Source organism: Zonotrichia leucophrys, chromosome 4 (assembly GCF_028769735.1).
Source record: "Zonotrichia leucophrys gambelii isolate GWCS_2022_RI chromosome 4, RI_Zleu_2.0, whole genome shotgun sequence".
NCBI classification, from domain to species: domain Eukaryota; kingdom Metazoa; phylum Chordata; class Aves; order Passeriformes; family Passerellidae; genus Zonotrichia; species Zonotrichia leucophrys.
The window spans coordinates 14,686,496-14,706,574 of record NC_088173.1 but is presented as its reverse complement, the minus strand read 5'-3'; the positions used below and the strand labels follow the sequence as shown (position 1 = coordinate 14,706,574).

General features: G+C 40.3%; 1 protein-coding gene across 36 annotated transcripts in view; it reads left to right on the top strand.

The window, feature by feature from the left end:
- TENM3 (teneurin transmembrane protein 3) overlaps positions 1-20,079 on the top strand; it is a 1,296,489-nt gene that overhangs the window by 872,564 nt on the left and 403,846 nt on the right. For 2 of the 36 annotated variants that reach the window (XM_064710602.1, XM_064710598.1), the window contains exon 1: positions 6,906-7,100. The exons of 31 other annotated variants lie outside the window; for them this stretch is intronic. The gene's annotated coding sequence lies outside the window, so the exon portion shown is untranslated. Of the gene's footprint in view, positions 1-6,427; positions 6,457-6,905; positions 7,101-20,079 lie in introns of those variants that run through there. 3 more of the 36 variants (XM_064710600.1, XM_064710597.1, XM_064710596.1) reach the window with 3 other exon arrangements.

Here is a 20,079-nt window from a genome sequence, read left to right as displayed (position 1 = left end):
AAACACAAGACTCCAACACAAAAGTGTCTTTACTCTTTCAGAGAAGTATTAGAAAACAAAAACATTAAAAAGAATACATTATTTTTAGGTTTGAGGGGTTTTTTTATTGTGGAAGAGATATGCATGAGTCCTTTACAAGCAGACAAATAGCAAGAATAGTTTCACAAGCAGAGTACGTGCAATAGTCCAAATACAAAAGATGTAACAACACTCACTTGGAGCACTCTGCCCCACCTCTGTCATGATTTTAATGTTTTGTGTGTATCAATAAAACCAATGAGCCATAGTATTATGTGCTTTCCTTTCTGGAAGACAAGGCACCAGCATGAGTTTTTAATATATGTACATGTTTTTTATAAACAACACATACATTAGTGAAGATATTTCAGGATCTTGTGGTGCAGCCTTTCTGAGCTAGGGCAAAATTATTAGACTTCAAATTTCCATTTGTAGGAAAGTCCTGTAAACACCTTCAGCTACTATTTATTTGTAGGCTGCTACAATTATGCCATATATGATTTGATTATTAGGGTTAGCAGGACCATGGCTAATGGAATCAGTATCATGGCTACAGCAAGCTTTGTGAATTTTCTCTGCCAGTTTTCTGCATAACTACACTTGTGTCACTCATATGGCACAGGGGTTCTCTAACAATTAATTGTAAACCAGAGGGAAACTTTTAATGGACCTCTTCTTGGGATCTCATGTTAAAAAAAGAAAAGTTCCCATGAGTGAAGTATAAGTTAGCTTTTCCAGGGGGGAAAAAAGGAATGAATTACATTTCTCTTCTTGTCCTTTAAATGAATAGCATAGTTTGGGTGAAATTATCAGGCAATTGCATGCCTTTTATGCAGATAATGCTATTTGATGAAAGCGGTGTTTTGATCTGCTGAGGATAATACAGATCCAGGGTTGGATTCATTGGTAAGAGTAAAGCTGTCTTCTGTGATAACTTCATCTCAGCATGAGGTCAGACGGGGAAAACTGGGATGGGGGATTAAAAAATGACACAGTCGGAGCAGTATTCAGTTCCCTGCTGTGCTCCTGGCTGCACACTATAGCTTATGTTTCTGATCTGTTATGGTATTGTCTGCTTTTCTCTCCCAGAGCAGAAAGAGATTGCTTAAAACTTTTCTTTTTTCAGCTAGAGGGATTAGTTCAGTGCAGCTTTTTTAATTAAAGAAACTGTATCTTTTTCAATGTAATTTAAGGCTGTACAAGAAGGCCATCAGCATTCATAACTTAGTACTGTTACCTGCAACAAAGCCTAGCCATTCATTTTACATTCACAAGAAGAAATAACTATTAAGATTTGTGAGGGTTAAAATATGATGATTGGCCCTGTAACTGAAAGAATCACAGTTACCCATTGTCTCCTGAGAGTCTTCTGTGAAAGAACTTGAGTTTTCCTGTTATTTATCTGGGCTTTCCTAATTAAATCTCTGTGACATCAGAATGGTGGTTAAAAAATATTCTGATGTGCCAAAATAGATCTGAGCATATCTTTTTCACAAAAAAATGAATGCAAAAATACTCCCAAATATTAAAATGGCATCTACAGAAAATGACTCTGTAACATCAGCCACGTCTGTATCAGAACAATATTTCCACGCAACAGAATTTCTAAGTATGTAACTAGTACCTTTATTAATAAGTAATAACATGCAAATAACTGACACATGTTCATGATACCTAAAATGATCAGTTTGTATATGTATGGCTATAGATGTAGATGTGTATTTATGCATATATGTGTATATGTCTGTATTCATGTAGACACATATAGATTTATATATCAATAGATATACACACAGTTACGTATATTTTTCAGCTCAGAGAGTTGAATTTACAGCACAATTTAAACAAGGTTAATAGCTAAAACCTTCAAATGTTTCAAATAAGGCCCATATGGTGATCACTTTACAAAGCATACAGGGACTGTGCTTAGGTTGCAACATACACATTTCCAACTAAATTCCATGCCAGATCAATTAGAAACAGTTCTCCTGAGCAGACAGGAACAAACACAGATTGTTACCACTCCACTGCCTGAACTCTTGTCTTCCAGGAATGAAAGCAGTCATCTTGAATACAACATATTTTACTACTAACAGCCTAAGATTTTTTTTTAACTGGTAGTATTTTAATAAAATCTCTGTTTCAGCACATCAGAGCAATTAACATCCAAATTATGATAATAAAATAGCAGATTGCTATTAGAGCTTTTGGTTAGAAAGGTATTTTCCCAGACTGCATTTATTAGTGATGTCTTCTGCTAGAAGGAGTACATGGCACAGGAGAAAAAGAAAAGAACCAGACAACAGAAAAGCACTTTTAGTTTCTTTTTTCCTCGTGCAATGTGCTTTTCTTTAAATCATCTTTTCTGCACATTTCCTAAATCTGAACGTTTTTCTGGTGGAATTTCTTGTTATTTTTTTAAATATGTCTTTTAGCTAGAAAGGAAAACAAAAATGTTAATAATGACTATGAAGCTTAGATAAAACAAGGCCTCTTCTTTCTTGTAAATATCATAAATTCTGAATGTGACTTAATTACATAAACATATAAGGTCTGTATGTTGACTTCCAAATTGCTATAAATATTCTGCATTCCTCCTGTTAAAGGAAAATATGGATAGTTGCACCTATCTATAGTGGCTGGGAAAGTGTTATACCAGCAAACACAAATCTTACATTTTTCACGGCCTTGTGTAGTAACTCACACAATGATGGCAATAACGGCATTTTGTGATGGCTCCTACTTATGAATACAAGGTGATTAAAATGATTATGGGCTTTGGTTTAGGGCCATAAGTTTAGCTCAGGCAGTAGTTCCTAATGCAGTGTTAACACAATATGAAAGGCATTTTTGTATTCCAAATCGTATGCAAACTCCTTCAGGTTCTTTCCTGAGGACCCAATGAAGAGGGTCAGCAGTTTTGTGCAGCTGAAGTGCATCATTTTCACCAGAGGTCAGCTTCCCATATAGCTTTATTTTATGCAGTGGAACACAAACTAATGTAGTGGAAAAGCATGACCCCCATTTAAAGGTTGATTTGTATGATAATCAGTACATTTAGTGGCTTCAAAATGAACGTGTGTAAGGCCCTATCTTGCTTTAATTAAGGTAATTAAGACATATTTCCCTCTGCAGACAGCTATTTAATTTTATGGCTTTGTCAGTGATCAGATTAGAATATTTGTTTTACAATTTTACCGCAACTCGATACTCGGGGAAAAGGTGCCTCTCGATGTGCTGCTGGCGGTGAGGCGGGCGAGGCAGCAGCGCAGCCCTCGGCGCGGAGCGAGCCCCGCGCAGCTCCGCGCCTCCGCAGCCGCTGCGCTCCGTCACTGCGCCCCCGCGCACTGCGCCTTCCCCTGGCCCCTTCTTCCCAAAGTTTCCCGGTTCCCAGCGAGGAGAGGTGCGGTTCTCTCCGGGGCTTAGGGCGGAGCGCGGTCACGGCGGGTTCGTCACCTTCTGACCCGGCCCCGCCGCGGTCCGCGCTGGGCGCGGCGCGGAGGCTGCGCGGGCTCGGCCGTCCCGCCCGGCAGCCGGGGGGGAAGCGAGGCGGCTCCGCCGACTGCTCGAGAGCGGCCGCTCGAGCGGCTGCCGACTCCGTCCCTTCGCGGGGCTTGCACAGGAGCGGCAGCCGCGGAGCTGCCCGCGCCAACTAATGGGGACAGTTGTTTCCATTTGATGACCAGCCAGCAAGACTGAGTCGAAAGGAGAACTTTTTTTTTTTTTAAATTAGAGTTGTGATTATGAAGTATCCTGACACAGGACAATGCTGCCAGTTGTTTCCGTTACGTAGAGGCAATCCCTACCTAGCTGCAGTAAAACGCATCTTGACTCTTACCACGAAGGAAAATGGATGGTTAGAAACAATTTCTTCCTCTATGAACTGTAGATCCAGACCGTTAACAATGCAGAGATCTTGAGATCTGGGGTTTTTTTCAGCCGTGCGAATATCCCAAAGAGCGTGGCGCCCTGGAACCAGAAAGTGCCGAAAAGCCTGGCAAAGCCCGAGTTACTGTTCAAGTACGGAAGGACACGTTAAGAACAATTTAGGGAGTTTGCAAAGAACGTGATAATGTCTTGAATGTGTGTCGTCTTTTGGAGTTACTGGTAGATTAGTGCAGGAGACGGCATGTCTCGCATCACAGGACGTCCTGCTCTTTCCTCTCAGTAGCACCTACCGTCCAAAAAGATTTACTGATAGTCCCGTCTGAAAAAAAAATATCTCTAAGTCGATGAGGAACGCATACCCTTTTGTTCTTTCAGTGCTGAAATAGTGAGCTTACTGGAAATCTAAAAAATCCAAATGAGTAAGGAATAGCTGCTCTGTGATTTTAGAGAGTTTAATCACATTTAATAGTTGACATTAAGAAGATAGTTTCCTACAAAGCTCTAACTCAGATGTGCCTGCACACTTTTCAAATTAACTTAAACTCTAAGGGCTGAAATGTAATTAAATTAAAGTAAGCCTGGTAATGCTGCTTCAGTGATGTCCAAGTTAAGAGTGCCAAAATAACTTGTTCTTGCTCAAGAACTTCAAATGTGTATCAATAAGTAGTTGACTTTTGTTGTCTATTCAGTAGGTTTTGCACAAGGAAGGTACGATGTTACCTTTCTATTTATAATAAAGCAGCATCTTAATGTATTTGAGGGCAGTAAAAAGTTCAAAATGTTAATGGATTTAGCAAAGGTATTGAAAATGGATGAAGTAGTAGTGCAAAATACAGTGCTTTAAATTTGCATTTGCAAAATATAACTTTAAATATTGTGTTAGCACTGTAAGCCAAAAGAAAAAAATTGTAAGTAAAACCCTGAGTCTACAAGACTGGCTTGTGGTTTAGCAGAAATACTATTTTGTGTAACATGTAACAACAATTGCAGTATTTGGTGTAAGTTCAGGGTTGATTGTTCCTGTGTGCCTAGCTATAGGCGTTTTGTAACAATGAATTTTGTGCAATTCACATTTTCACACTTTGAGTGCTTTCTTGTAAGAGCTAAACTCTTTGTAGTATATTTTATTTGAAAGACAAGGTCATGATGATTCCAATTCTGCCTGTATTGTCTGTGCACTTACCTGCACAGAACTCTCTCTCGAGGTCTCTGTGGCTCCTACTTTTTGAAATGAAATGCCACCACTTCAGAGCCACCCATGAAGTCAGTAGAGAGTATTCATTTAAATCCATTGGTTTAGTTGTTGTATCTTTAAAATACTTTGGCAAACCTCTATTTAAAAGTAGTTACTTTTAATAAAACTTTTCTGGGGACGGAGACGCGTCATTGCCATTTTAAAACACTTTTTTTCTCTTCCTTTGTGTGTGCTCATATAATGAATTACACACTGACTGTTGACTTAAAAATGCTTGAAACATTTGTGGTTTTGTATTGCACTTGCTGTGTAACGGTGCTGTGTGATGCTGGCTCTGTGTGTGTGGTACCTGCTGTAATTCCCACATGCTGACCTCAGCACTGTCGAATCAGTTTATATGCCCAGGCACCTTGTCTCTCGGGTCGAGCCCAGCAAAGTACAAGTGCAAAGAAAAACACTGGAGTAAAACACGGGCATGTGAGAGAAAGCTGCTGGACTGATTATAGTCCAGCTGGCTCCCTCGCAATGCCCGCTGGTTACATCTGCAGTAACGTTTCCATGGTTAGGAGGTATTTCCAGTTATTTCAGGACAGAGGAATACGGGAATTTTCCTTGGGAACCTTTAAGATAACAAAGTCGTGCATCTTTCATTACAGAGTCAGAGATGTGGTGGATAAAGTTAGGAAAATCAAAGTACTGCAGCGGGTAGCCAGCTAAACGTTCAAAGCTGCTCATCTGTCTAACTTCTCCGGGTGTTTCGCATCTCGTGTGTGAAACGCCTTTGAGTTTAAAAGGGAAGGATAAAGGCGTAAAAAGAGAGCGGTCCTAGATAGGTAGGTAGGTAACATCTCAGTGTGCGAAAAGTTACAGCTACTACTTTGAGCCGAGAGGTTGCTGAGGAGTCAGGGAGAAAAATAAGCAGAAGCGCCTTTGTACACCGCGGAGAAATGGCTTTAAAAGCAGATGTTTAAGCTGTAATCAGGTCACTCGGCACCCGGCTCCCGCCCAACTCCGAAAATTGCCGGGGTGCGGCGGGAAGGCCGGGCGGGGGGGCTGCGGTACCCGAGCGAGGGGCGGGCTGCCGGGCCGGGGAGCGCCGCCGGCACCCTCCGGCCTTGCCGGGCGGCCCCGCCGCGCCCGGGCTGCCGGCAGCGCCCCGGAGCCTCGGCGGGCGGCTGCCCGCGGCGCCGGCTCTGCTCGGCCGGGCGCGCTGCGGTGCAGCGGGGGAGATGCGGATTATTTCCCCAAATTCTTTCCCTCCCCTGATAAAAGTAAATAGGTCCCCGCGGAAAACAAAATGCAGCGGAGGGATGCTTCGTGCCCTGCCGGGTGGAGGGAACGCGCAGCGGAGCCGTGTAAGTTCATTAGTGTTTGCAATCAGGAGCACGCAGACACCCTCATCAGGGCAGACAGCGGCCAAGAGCCATTCATCAGCCTGAAGTGCTGCTCGCGGATGACCCCTAAATCACCGCCGGCGTCGTGGATGCGCTGATTAGGCTCAGCGTGGGAGCCGCGCCGCGGCACTCCATGCGAGCGGCGGGGACGGGGGGACAGCAGGCTGAGGGTCCGCAGCCCGGTGGGTCGTGTCCCGGCCCGGGGCGGCGCAGGGAAGCACCGGGGCCCTCGGCCGGGTCCCCCGCGTTACGGCGAAAGTAGGTGCTGGTGCTGGCGGCGGCGGCTCCTCCCCGCGCTCCTCCCCCCGGCACGTCTCTGTGCGCGTACCTTCGCCCTCCCCTCCCGTAAGAAGAGGGGCCAAACTCCCTGCCCGCCCGGCGGGGGAGGAGGCGGGGAAAGTGAGCTCCGCGGGACGCGTAAGCTCCCGCGGCGCGGGGCGCGGGCAGCAACTCGTGGCCCTCCCCCCGCCCGGCCCCCGGCCCTCCCCTCGCTCCCGCCCGCCCTCCGCTCCCGCCCGCCCGGCCTGACAAAGTGCCGGCGTGCGCCGCTCTCCCCCGCGCTGCTGCCGGGGCGCGGAGGCGGCGAGGCTCGCGGCGTGCCCGCGGTAAGTGGCGCGCTGCGCTCCGCGGCTGTCCGGCCGGCAGTGGGGAGCCGGGGCCGCTGCCCTCCGCCCGCACCGGAGCGGGCTGGGGCCGGTGCGCGGGGGCCGGCGGAGGTTTTCGCGGCCCTCCGTTCCCCGCCTCCCCCACGGTGGCACCGTTGGCGGCGGGACTTTCGCCGGGCGGTGGGCGGGAGTCGCGGGTCGTCCCGGGACGCGGGGCTGCGGCCGGAGCGCGGCCCCAGGTAGGGCTACGCGGGCGCAGGGGAGCAGCAGGATGGGGCCGGGGACGCAACTTAACGTGGAAACTCCGCGGTGCCGGGCGGAAAACTGAGCGGGAGGGTGGGAGGGGTCTGGGTCTGGCAGCGGCGCTGCGCGGCCTCGGCGGCCTCGGAGCGGGGTCTGGGGCCGCTGCTGTGCGCGCTCCCGGGGGGCTGAGCGCGCTCCCGGCGGCGGCGGGACTGGGCACCGCAGCAGTTTCGGTGCTTTCCCAAGTCGGCATCCTCACTTTTGGAAGATAGACGGAAGTGTCCGCACTCCCGTCCGGTGAGCGTAGCGGCGCGGGCGGAGGCGCGAAAGCTCGTCCGAGCAAGTTTCTGGAGGGTTCGGAACTTGGTGTTTGTTCGCTCGGCTGTGCGGGCGCGGGGCGCTCCCGGCGCGTTGTTCGAGCGGCGGCGGGCGGTGACGGCTGCCGGGTGGTCTGTGCTCCAGGGCTGCCGCCGGGGCTCTGCCTGCTCGCCTGCCGAAGGACGGCGGTTCTGAGCCTCGCATCTCTAACGGTCTAGTCAGGAAACTGTAGTGAAAATCGTGTTACCGTGCAGCGAAAACACATAGAGACCAAAGAAATTGTGTGTCACTGTGGTTTGGGGAGAGAAAGGGGTGGTCTCCCCCGCGAAATTCCAAACACTGCTGGTGTCCGGTGGGGTTTTTCTTCATGTGTACGTAGGAAGCACATCCACTGTTCTGTGGACTTAAAACTTTTATGTTTTAAAGATGCTTTTAAACAAAGTAATGTAAAAAGAGAACATACCCAAACTCCCATCTTGATGTGCTCACAGACTGTTAAACGTTTTTTAATAGGAGCAGTTTCCATAAGGTATCATGTAGGTGTAGCCTCCTTTAAATAGTTAGATTTAAATATTATTGTAGGTAAACTCTGGCAGTTTAATTTTTCTGCTTTCTCAATATCATGTGTCTCTTAAGCTAAGCCTTAGTTCAATGCTTATTTGTCTGTTACCCTGCATTTTATATTTACTTCCTCAGGCAAAGTATTTTGCTTCATACCACTGAAGAGTTGTAGTGATATTCTATGGCTGTGTGGATCCTAAAATTCTGTCTAGTAAAGAATAAATTGAAGTATAAATGTTGTTCACCTATGGTCTTAGAGAAAAGTTAATTGTAAAACACTTGAAGACACTCTCTGAAAAATACCACTGCTCTTCCCTTCTAAAATAATCCAAGTGCTATTCAGAATTATTACTGCATTCACATCTAGGAGATTAGTTTAATATTGTATGCAGGGAAAAAAATTCACAAAATGTACTTTTATATAATACAAGAGTAGTTTGGAAGAAGGGCCCCTGTGTGAATATACATGAAAATTGTATCACTTAAATTTTGGAAAAATTTTAGCTTACAATTCTGAAGCTTTGCTACTATGATTTTGCTGGGTTACTTACAATGGTCTAGTAAATTAGGGGAGGGAAAAAAGTCAACAGTACAGAAATATTAGATGCCTACATCTGATTAAAAATGGAAAGGGGCTCAGTGGAGTGAACACTGAGATAAAAGATTCTGTTTAGTATGAGAAATACTTGACCCCACTGAGATTCTTTTGTTTAATATGTTTTGAAGAAAAACAATCCCAAATAACATTCATAATCCAGTTAGCAGGTTAAGACTGGTACTTCAGTCAAATCTCTTAGAGCTGGGAGTAATTATTCTCTGTTTAAATGAAAAAAGAGAAGAAAAGGATATATTAATAGAAACTAGATTTAAATTACAAATGAGCACATAATGGCTGCTGTAGTAAACATCTGTCTTATAGAAGCCCCATAAAATATTAGAAAATGAAATAATAACCTGGAAGTATTTTTTGTCGTTTCCTAGCCTTAACAATTAACAGTCTTGGCTCAGTGAGATTCTCAGAACCTTTACCTTTGGTTAAAATCAGTGAGCGTTGTGCAGACTGACACCCCTGAAGATTGATGCAAAAACTCCCACTAACTTGCATCAGTTTTGGATTAGGCCCAATAAAAGCTGAGAGTGCCCAGCAACTTGGAGGATCAGGTGCTGTTTGTGAAGGGGCATTGTGCAGTACAGACATAAAAGACCAGAGATGCTAAGGCTTCAGGTCAGAACCACTCTTATGTTTATACTTAATGCTCTGTTTCTATTATATAAAACTCATTTCTCTGTCAGTGAGTGAGAGAAACTATAAAATTCTTATAGAGAAAAATTATTTTAGAGAAATCTTAATTTTTATTTTTTTTTCCAATATGTTATGCGAGTAAGTTGCACTTGTGTGAGATTTAGACGCTGATTCGAGCTATACTGGTACTACGTATTAGAGATTGTTAATAAGATTAATATATCTATATAGTATAATTGTCTCTTAAGAATAACTTCACTGTAGAAAATACATTCTATTAAATGCATACATGTAAACCTGTTAGGTTTACTGTTTTAGTAAATGTAGGGATAAGGTGACTATCACCTGCAAGTTTGTGCAGTATGAAGGGCAGAAAAAATTATCAGAAATAATTTTAGAGTGTTTATTAGAAAATCCTTGATTTGATTAAATAAATTTTTTACCCCAGGCTAACTAGTTAAATAAGTCCTTTCAGGATACCTGTGATTCTTCTTAGACTGAAGAGTGTCTTAAAATGAAGCTTTTATCTTTCGAACAGAGTAGTATTATTTGCAGAGTTTTAGCTTGTAGAAAACATTTCAGAGACCCAGTTAGGGTTGGGGTTCACACTGTCAAGTGAACAATTAAAAGAGAGCCCTAAATGTTTAATTTTTTAAAAGTAACAGAGGCTTTAAAGAAGTTACTATTGTGAAAATGTGCTGCTTTAACAGCCTTTCCTTAGTTCTAAAACTGATTAATTGCTGTGTCTTATAAAACCTGATTTATTTCATACTTTTTTCATACCAAGCATTACCATTATGAAGCTCTCCTTATAAGTGAGATTAATGTTTCTGAGCAAAGAAGTGGTTTGGAGGGCTGCATTCATTTTGAGTGCTATTCTAATCAATTTTAGATACAGCATTTCACAATGTATCAGTCTGCATGCGAACCTGCCTTATTATGTGGAATTAACTTGTTAGTGATTGATAGGAAGCCTGCTCCATCTCCAGAGGTGATTTGTTAGGAAACAAGTGTTGCAGGTTCCAGGAGTTTGAGTACAGGGTCAGGCGACTCCGGTACCCATTCTGTGGCCTGACTGAAGCTTGACAGAGAAGTTAGAAAAAAAATGCTGTGCTGTTTGTTGTTGTTGTTTTTTTAAGCTAAAAAACGCAACACACTCCAAAAATCCTAAAACCACTTATATTAAATGGTGTTCCTTACTGGGGTATTGGGCTTCACAGACAGTCTGAAGTGACAGGTATGAGGCACAGACAGTGTCTTTGTGCATCACTAGGTGCTGTTACAATGCATGTCTCCTGGATTATTTGGAGGAAAAGCTTTAGCATTTGAAATCAAAACTCAGAAGGCTAGTTTCAGATGACAGGGTGCATACCTACTGGATATTGCTTGCACAGTTATTGAAATACATGCCAATGCTGTTTTTTCCCTTTTAAAAGGAGCAAGGGTTGTGCTCGTTTCAATAGCTAGTGAAATATTTGCACATCCTGTCTGTGCACCTTTTGGTCTCAGCTTCACCACTGTTTAATTCTTAACCACTAGGCTATGGTCACACACTACTGCTGAGTGTGATGCAAAAACATTTAAAGTCCAGGAAAAAAAATGCTTCCTCAATATTGTGAGAAAAATAAGTTTAAAAAGGCCAAATTTAAAAAACATATATGAGAAACCTCTGAAAATTGTAAACAATTGTAAACAATTCTAAGAAAAGATAGGTGTATGCATCTGTTATGAGGATAGTAATTTAAATCTAAATTATAGTTATTTATGTGTTTCTTGCAAGATGTACTAATTGCATTCAGTCAATTTTTTAAGTTTGCAGATTGGACTAATTACATTTGTCTTTTAGTTCAAGTGTGCATGTTAACAGTAACAGAACATTGCAACTGAAGCATTGCATAAAATATTTCTGATCTTATGCAGATCAGAAGTAATAAAATTACAAAATGTTTATTCATAACAGGCTGTAAGTGTTCCTCATCTTTTAGTTCACTCTGGCTTTATGGAATAAACATTATTTGTACAGGTTCATTTTAATATTACAGCTGAAATAGCTGCTACTGAACAAATATGAAGGGAATAGTATCTTAAACATAATAAAATGGGGAGTACAACACAAACTGTATCTCTGATTGCTGTCTTAGATGCAAGTCTGTCTGCATGTTCCATACTTTCAACTTATGGGCAATTTACTCTTACTTTAAAATACATTTTATGCAAAGCTGATACTTGGATGACACAAGATTGAAAAGTTAAGTCTGGAACTGTTTTGTGCTGATACATGCTGTGAGTCTTGCAAAGAAGTGGGCGTGCTTTTATAATTTAGACTGAAATTCAACATATAAGTTCAAACCTAGGTGACCCAATTATTTTAAATTTTGCAATTTAAGTCTGTAACAGATTGAGGTTGGTGATACTTGTTGTGTATGTTTGTGTCTACAAAAAAATTTAATTGCAAACATTAGTGCCTAGATGTATTGAAAGCAAAACAGTAAACTAGAAACTGCAAAGTGCTGTACTGAATTCAGCACTGATTAATGTACTCTGCAAATCCACTGAAATCACCAAATTACCTGGATTGTCATTTACTTGTGAACTGGGAGGCTGTCGTAGAAGTTTGTGTTAAAATATCTTAATAACTGAAATGTGCATTAAAAGTTATAGTAACTTTGGTTTACTTTTACGTTAGGAGCTCGTGAATGCAAATTTAATCTCTGTGTATAAAGGAAAACTTTTCAACTTGAGAAAAGATGTTTTAAATTATTTCTGATTACTTTCCCAATTTTTATATTTTTATCACACTGCTAGTAAATCTTTAAAATTAAAATCTTAACATGAACTAGCTATGGATTATAATTATGTGATAATAGAGCCTCTATGCCTCTTTTTCTGTTCTCCTCCAACATACCTCCATTCCATCCCCGGCAAAATCCTGGAATGATAGCAGAAATTTTTACTGCAGAACAGGTTTGCCAACGTGGTTTACTCTTTCAAGTAATTTATTTTGAAAGAAAGGAGTATATCTTTTATAATGATGGTCTAAAGTTTGTATTCTATAAACCTTTAAATTTCATGAGTTAAGATCTACATGTGTCTTTTGCATATGAATTACAGAAGTGTAAAATTGCAAAAATCTTAAGATATTATGACTTCAGTTTTTCCTGTAACAGTATGAAAAACATTCAGAAAACAGCAGTTATTATTGTAAAAGCTGTCTTGGTGTGGAACTTAGAATGTGTTGTGTTGAAATCAGTTGTGCTGGTGGTGTTATTTTTCGACATTGTATTGAATTTCTAATAGTGTTCTTGACAGCGGTTAAGCCAATGTACAAAGGAACTAATGTGTCTTATTTCCTTATTTGAGTCTTGACAATTTTTAGTGTCTTAAGAAAACTGTCAAGGGTATAATTGGTAAAATACAGATTTAAAACATTTTTCTTGGCAGGAGTTGAATAGAAAGTTGCACGTGAGAATTTTTAGAGGAGGGGGAAAGAAATTAATCACCTCCATGATTTATTATAATACAGCAATAGATTCCTAAATCATAGAAGTCCTTGATACACTTTGACTGGTTCATGGAGGTGGGTGACTATGTAGTGGTTGAAGAAATCATCATTGCTAATAAGTGTTACTTTAGATTAGCAAATGAAAGACTGCAGAGTCCTTCAAAGGCCTCATCCATTCTCATTATAATCCTTTGAACATTTGTCTGACCTTTCTAAAGAAATTCTACAGAAACTTTATGCTTAGGATTCCACATAAATAAACTGACCAGCACTTGCCTCAAGAAGTTTGTACTCTAATGACAGGAGCAATAATACATCTTTTAAAAAAAATATATCAAATGTCACTTGCCACAGCAAATTGTTAATTTATTTTCAAATATCACAATGTAATACTTCAGACTAATAAGTGTAAAGCAGCTTATTAAAAGCAAATAATATCACAGTTCTGTAACAAAAATCTAAAACCAAATTGCATTGCTAATATTTTTCCTCTCAGCTTTGTTATGATTTGTACCTATAGAAAGCTGGGATTGGTGGGGTAATTTTGCTTTCAAGGCTGAGTGTGTGAAGGTTTGTGCAGCTAGGACATGACCAGCTAAAGCAAACCAGCATAGCTCTACTCACCTCAGGGAAGACATTGCCATTTGCCTGCTGCCTCATGACATGTACGGCTATGCTCATGAAACACTTTCCATTTAGATTTTGCTTTAATTCTTGCTTTTTTTTTTTTAATAACCAGTTTACTTCTTTCCTTTTGTAAAATACATGGCTTATTTGAATAGACTTTAGTGCCTCTTGAAAGCATCATGGCTCAGATGGGTTTTTTCCATTAAAAGAAAAAACCTCCTATTCTGCTAGTAAACTTGGCAAAGCAGAAAATAATTCATTTTATTAAATCAGTTTTTTTTTAAAGAAAGACATTATTTATTCACACTACTGAATTTATTCAAGTATTTGATGTCTCCCTATTCCTTTTAAGAGAGATTCTCAATTTTAGTGTCAAAAGGTTGAGTGGCAGCATCCAAACCTATGCAACTGGAACTGAGGAAAGATACTATATTCCAGCAAATCAGCTGGTTGAAATCTTGGTTACAAGTTGGGAGTGTTTGTGTATTACTTTAGCAACAAAGGCAGAGTCACTAACATTGAGGCAGCAGTTACTAAATTACCATTTGTTTACCATTGTTCCTATGCTGGAAGGCAGAAATGTTGTATTTTTAAAGTAATGAAGGAACTGGAGAAATGCTGGACCTCTGCAAATGATTGAGCGTAGTCCAGGAAAATAAACAGGTAATTGAGAGTGCTGGGGAATTCTAGGTTGTTTTTGGTATATCAGACTGATAAATATGAAATCCTCAAATTTTATTTCCCTTCATCCCTAACTAGTTAAAAAATTAAAAATTTAGGTGGAAAAGAGCCCTTTCATATTGTATGGTAGGAAATATTCTTTTTCATATCTTGCTTTGCTGGTAATATGCATACATGCACACATATTTGGATTCTCTAATCTTCAATATTATTACTTTGGGTTTAGTGTAAATTGATGGCAGATGAATGAAAAGCCTTCCTGGCAGATTTTTTAAAATATAGATGTGTATCTGCACATGCATGTACTTTGACCATTCAATAGTGACTTAGTAAATGGACAGTACAAAATTACAGGAGGATTTGTCCTTTTCCCCTCATTTGTCTGTCAGCTGCTGAAGTTTGTGATTCCAACACAGGCTGGTGTGTTGGGAGGCGTAAAAAAACCTTAGGGTCTGAAGTGCACAGTGACATCTCAGTGAGTGCTGGGAGCAGAAATGCTCAGCACCCATGAGGAAGTTTTCCAGTCATTTGTGTCCTGAGAGAGTATGAAAAAAGACCCACCTAGTAATCCAATCTATCTAAAGGTATGGTAACTTAGAAATACAGCTATGAATGACTGTGCTCTACAGGAAATCTGGAAGTAATAAGTGATTGGAAAAGCTGGTGTTTTATTTTCTTTCTTAAATGAAGAGTATCTTAGCATGAAAATGAAATATCAACTCTTACTTAGCATGAAATAGTTATAATTACATTTAGAAATGTTTTAATTAGCTTAAAAATGCATAGCTGCTCTTATTATTCTTTTGATAATTTCATGTTAATTGTGGATTGATACAGGGTTAATGATGTAAAATGTTAGCACTTCTAATGATATGTTTAAGAACAGTGCAGACATTAAATTCAGTAAACTGAATATGTGGCCTCATAAATAAATGCTGAATTATAATACAAAGCACACCATGACCAAATTAATTAGTATGTTTAATCTAGTGAATTCCAGCTAGGCTGCATATAATATGGACATGTATTTAATTTCTAAATTTAATATTATCTGCATAAGTCAGCCCTTACTTAATCAGTGCAGATCAGTAATAGAAATGTACTATATCTGGGGTTTTACATAAGCTTTTCTCTTTAAATAAGATGTTTTAACGTTGTTTGAGATTTTAAATATTGTAATTAAAAAAAGGCATGTGAGTAGAAATGTTTCCTGTGTTCTCCCCATAATTTGTCGTCATCAGGAGGTAGAATTCCTGAGGTCCAAAATAAAATATTCATTCAGTCAAAATGGCGGCACTCATTAAAATTCATTCAAGGATCTAGGGCAGAATATTTCGTATTTGCTTATTTGATACAAAATTTACTGCTGGTTGCTTAGCTGTAATTATTGTTATGTCAGATTTTTTTTTTAATTTGGGTAGAGTTAAAATGCCAGTAGAATAATTTGATTTTTCATTTGAAAGCCTTACTTTTCAAAGAAAGTGCAGAAGAAAAGGCTATTTAATTTTTTAATAACCTGTGAGTACTTTAGATTTTTCCTCTTGTAAATTAGATTTTTATCAAGTGAGCCATAGGGCATACAGATTTTCTTGAACTCATCTTCTGAGTTCTTAAACATGAGTTTAAGATAGAAATAGGAAATTGGGTGGTATTGAGTCCAGTTTTGAAAACCTCTAAATAATCTGTTCAGTTGGTTGTTTCAGGGACTTCAGTGAGATTGTGTAGTGAATAGGCATTGTCCCTGTGATCAGTGCTCTATAGGCTTAGGCTCATTGCTTTCAGAGGAAAGTCTGAGAATAATCAGCATGTGTTTTCTTCTTTTTTTTCCTTGATATGGGATTACACACTCTGCCTGTAACCTTTGATATAAATCTACCTTTGCTTTGTGTTCTTTTTCTGGTAAATACTTGACTAGAAATGAGTTGATGAACTGCTCAGTTTTTATGGAGAGCCCATAAAGAACAGAATGGGCTGACTGCACTTTGGTCCTCAGTCAAACCTTATTGTTAAATGTGTTTAGGATGATTTCCATCCCCATTCCCAGCATTTGGAACAAGCAAATCCAATAGCTGTTTATTTGCTGAGCCACACAAAGGAGCGCGCTTGTCCGAAAGGGGGCACAGCGAGGTTACGCCTGTGCTGCCCTGTTAAACTCAGCACTGTGGCTTTCCCACGTGCTGGGACACCAGCATCTGTGGTTTTTGTTCCTAAAGAGCTCCCTCGTGGCATTTTGATCTGTACCATTCATGGGACTCCCAAAAATGGTTTAGCAGTTAAGATCAGAGATGGATTTATTCTGGGGACCATTCCCCATTAAGCGCTTGGCTTCCAGCTTCCTAATTTAGAGGGTAAGACTTGTTACTAGCACAGACCTGATTTAATTATACGGGCTTTAAGCATGGTTTTGGACACGATGGCCTCCAGAAGTCTTTTCCAACCTAAATGGTGTGATTCCAAGCTTTTGGTTGCACTCCTTGCAGTCCTTCTTGGGGGTGTGGAATTTACTATTCAGTAGTCATACCTGAATTCAGTGTTGCCAATGGTAATTTTATTACTACACTTCCAAAAATAATTGTTTATCAGGCTCAGAAGTAAAATCATCATATTTGTGTTTTAATCAGTTTAAATAAACAAATGTTAGTGTTTTATAACCTGATGTAGAAGCAATATTTTTTCCACCCTGCTTGTGTGAGATTGTTCCTGTTAACTTAACAAGAGGATTTGTGGGAGTGCACAAGCATAAAGAGGACTCTCTGTGTTAGAATCATTGTTAGGTGCAGTACATTTTCCCGCATTAGAAGCTTGATGCAATTAATTTAGATATTAAGTGAAAACTAGCTTCATTTTAGTCTATGCACCTGCTAATTATTACACACTGCTAACCTGACAGAATTTAAGTTTACTGGTTTATAATAAGTACAAAATAGCTAGCTGTTTATGGGCAATATCATGCAAGAAAACCAGATTAACAGCTTTTTAGTGAAGGTTTTTATTTTGAAACTGGATTAAAGATGGTATTAACTGATTTATTATGAGAATCAAATCTGTAGGGGTTTTAAAAAGTTTTTATTTTCCTGTAGTTGGTTAAAGAACATACAAGAGGAACAAGTTACACTGCTTTTTTTTTTTTAATATTAATAAAAAAAAATAAAGTCCACTAACCCATCACTTTTTGTTTGTGAAGAGGCTTTGCTTACATCTAGCCTAAATGAAAGCTACATCACCAGGTATCACATTGAACTGTTGTTAACCCACTCCCAGTCCCGTGCGGGCTGTAGTTCAGTGAGCCCAAGAGGCTGAATGAAACCCAAAGGAGGTTTCTGTGCTGGACCTTCTTGGCAGTGCTTCAGCGTCACACCCACTCCATGGAGGAAAAGGAATGAGCAGCCTGTAAGGGATCTGGTCTGCCTGGGATTAGGCACCCAAAGGGGCCATCTTCGTGAAGGTCTGAGGCGTGTGGTGACCTTGTCCCCGCTGCTCTGAAAGCCGGGCACTTCCTGCAGTGTCTCTGCTGTTGGCGCCTGAAGCGCAGTCTCACTGTAGTGATCTAAGCTAAACAGACGGCATCTCATCCGTGCTGCCCCGACCAAAACTGCAGCAACAGCTATGAAAGCATGGAAAAATAGAGTGGAACCTAAGGGTTTCTTTGACTGGAACTAAAGTATTTTCAGGTGTTATTTTTAATAATAATTTTTAATTAAGATTTTAAGTATTATAACTGAAATCACATTATGAATGTTTGAAAACTGTTGGTTCATCAATGATTTGTAGGTTGAGTATTGTCCCCACGTTAAAATAGGACCTTGACTTCTACATTAACATACAGGAACTGCATATTAGAAGCAAATGTTGCTTCAAATATGTAGAAGGTTTTATGTTTTTAATATGCATTGATACTTTTTCAGGGGAAAAAGCTTTATATATAAACTTTATTTCCTTATAAACATATAAGCGCTGTTTCCTTATAAACATATAAGCGCTGTATCTTCTGATATTTTGAATATTTTTGTTAAATGCAATTAAAATAATTTTAAATTAGAAAATGCGCAAAACTTGGGTTAACTGCATATAACTGTTAAAACTGTTTTAGCTCACTGATATATTCAAAAATCTAAATAGGCAGTAGATGTGGACTTTTTTCCCTCTCATAATGTTACCAATATATTTAGTTTAATTTCATAGCCTACAAATCAAAAGTACCAGGGTTTCTAAAAGCTTGGTCTTAATATTTCTTCTTCCTGCTCTCCTGTGCCATTCACATAACTGCTTCACTCAGCCCTGTTGCGTTCCTCCCTGATGGCTGAAAATGACTGTTAGATATCAATTTCAGCTTGCACAAGATGGGTTATACGATTTTTGGGCGACAAGCGCAGGAGCTGCTTGTTCTTTCATCTCCTCTGTGGTGGTTCATAACTGTCTTAAAAAAGAGTAAGGTGGTGGTTTGATTAACATTTGAAGTTTTTATAAGCTGTCAGTGCATCCTTTAGAAATAAAAAATTGTCATCTTGCATCCTCTCCTCTCTGTTGCCCTCTCCATTGTTGTAAACTCAGCTGTTTGCTTATCTGTTTAGTGAATTCAGAGCAGCCATATAGTTCAAAGCAATTTTGAATGCTTAATTGTAATTTTTATAGTTTTCATTTATTTTTTGCCGGGTTGGTAGTAGCACTGGCTCAGTTCAACAGACAGCCACACATAGTGGTAGGTGCAGGGCTGGAATATAAGGCCAGGACTGCATTTTTAGTTTGTTTTTAAAAAGGGAGTAGCATGCCACCTACATTTTTCTTACTTATTAAATTAGAAACACCTACAGGAGGAAAGTAGGTCCTAGAAATGAGTTTGCAATGTCTGTTTTCTACTCTCTGTTTCGTGCTCAGCATCACAGCAGAAAACCTTTGGGACTAACCTAACCAAGGGAAACTATAAATAAAAGAGAGGAAATTGAAATACAAGACTGCCGTTTTTCTTCCCCCCTCCAATAACTGTATGTGCATTCATATAGTAGGACCACATGGTTACTTGGTGGGGTTGTTTTTCCCCAAAACCACCATTTTATAAAAGGAAAATGATGATCAGAGAGATGGGCCACCTTTCCTGTGAGGAAAGCTGAGAGAATTGGGATTGTTCAGCCAGGAAAGAAGGCTTTGGGGTGACCTAATTGTCACCTTCCAGTACCTGAAGGGATCTTGCAGGACAGTTGGAGAGGGACTTTTTACAAGAGCATATAGTGACAGAGCAAGGAGGAATGGCTTCAAACTGAAAGGGAGTAGGTTTAGACTGGATGATAGGAAGAAATTCTTTACTGTGGGGGTGGCAACACACCTGAACAGATTGCCCAGGGGAGTTGTGTATGCCCCATCCCTGGAAGTCTTTAGGACCAGTCTGATGATACAGCTCTGAACAACCAGGTATAGTAGAAGGTGTCCCTGTCAATCACAAGTCGGTTGGAACTGGAAGTACTTTTACGTTTCCTTCCCACCCATGCCATTCTGTGATAAGTGATTCTATGCTTGCCTTGCTTTGTATTCAAATTACATTAATTCTTCGGCAGCAGGTGGGATGTCACAGCAATCACTACTTGTTTACAGAGGATGTAAAAGGACTGATTTCTTTAGCCTATGAACTTTAGTATTTGAGTTTTTTGAAATAGCAGACATTGTCTTTAGTATCAGTACTATCAGTGTTTGTGTTGGTGGTTTGTGCTTTTAGAAGTTTTCAAGGAAAGACTAACCTGGAATTGATTGCTTTGTCTGAGAAACAAACCTGAAAGAGAGGAGATGCAGCTATTTATATAGCTTTTGCCTCT